Source organism: Octopus bimaculoides, chromosome 16 (genome assembly GCF_001194135.2).
Source record: "Octopus bimaculoides isolate UCB-OBI-ISO-001 chromosome 16, ASM119413v2, whole genome shotgun sequence".
NCBI lineage: Eukaryota > Metazoa > Mollusca > Cephalopoda > Octopoda > Octopodidae > Octopus > Octopus bimaculoides.
In genome coordinates, this window is record NC_068996.1 from 13,896,809 (window position 1) to 13,897,922 (window position 1,114).

Below are 1,114 nucleotides of genomic sequence, written 5' to 3' on the forward strand. Positions count from 1 at the left end.
AATTTCAGGTCTTGTGCCTAAAGTAGAAAGGATTATTATTATTATTATTATTATTATTATTATTATTTTATGTTTGACTTTTGTTTTGCATTTGTACAAGTTGGATCCAAGTCTCACCCAGAGACCTCAAGAGACAACAAGTTAGAAGTTCATGTAGGTGTTATGCCTAGGGTACCATATATTTGGATTTGTATTATTATTATTATTATTATTATTATTATTATTATTATTATTATTATTATTATTATTATTATTATTATTATTATTATTATTATTAGTCAGTCAGTTAACTAGTTTGTTAGTTAAGGCGGGTGGCAGGCAGAACCGTTAGAACGCCGGGCATAATGCTTAGCTGCATTTCGTCTGTGTTTACGTTCTGAGCTCAAATTCCACCTAAGTCGTCATTTTTTTCTTTCGGGGTCGATAAATTAAATACCAATTGAGTACTGGGTCCGATCTGATCGACTAGCCACCTCCCACAAAATTTCAGGCCTTGTGTCTATAGTAGAATGGATTATTATTATTAGTAGTAGTAGTTGTAGTAGTACTATAAAATGTACAAAATCTTTGTAAAATACTATTACCCAGCAAGCCTTCGGTAGCCGTGTTACCCAAGGCTTTTTGTGGTTTGTACTATGATGACCCTTTTAACTGATCGAGTGTTGTACCTGTTGGACTTAGTACCAACCAGCCACCGAATTCAACGCGCCCGCGTATGTGTGTTTATCACTCACAACTACTTGACAACTGGTGCTCGTTTGTCTACTTCCCCGTACCTTATAGAGTAGGCAAAATGAGTTCAAAAGATAGGTACCAGGTTAGCAATAAGTACTGGAAGGAGCTGACTAAACCCCTTAGTGCAGTCTCAGGATATGCGCAGTCAATTGAATGAAGACAGTAAACGATAAAAGAAGCGTATATGTGTCTTATCTTTTACCTTTTACTTGTTTCAGCTATTGGACAGCGGCCATGTTGGAGCACTGAACTGAACTGAAGTGCTTATAGCGATCTTTTGCAGGGCCCCTAATTTACGGGGACGTTAACAATCCAAGGTTTGTTGTTATGCAGTTGTAGGACACACATACACACACACACACACACACACACACACACA

General features: G+C 37.1%; 1 protein-coding gene across 3 annotated transcripts in view; it reads right to left on the minus strand.

Moving 5' to 3' along the window:
• LOC106873734 (carboxypeptidase D) overlaps nt 1–1,114 on the minus strand; it is a 471,768-nt gene that overhangs the window by 55,996 nt on the left and 414,658 nt on the right. The window lies entirely within an intron of this gene.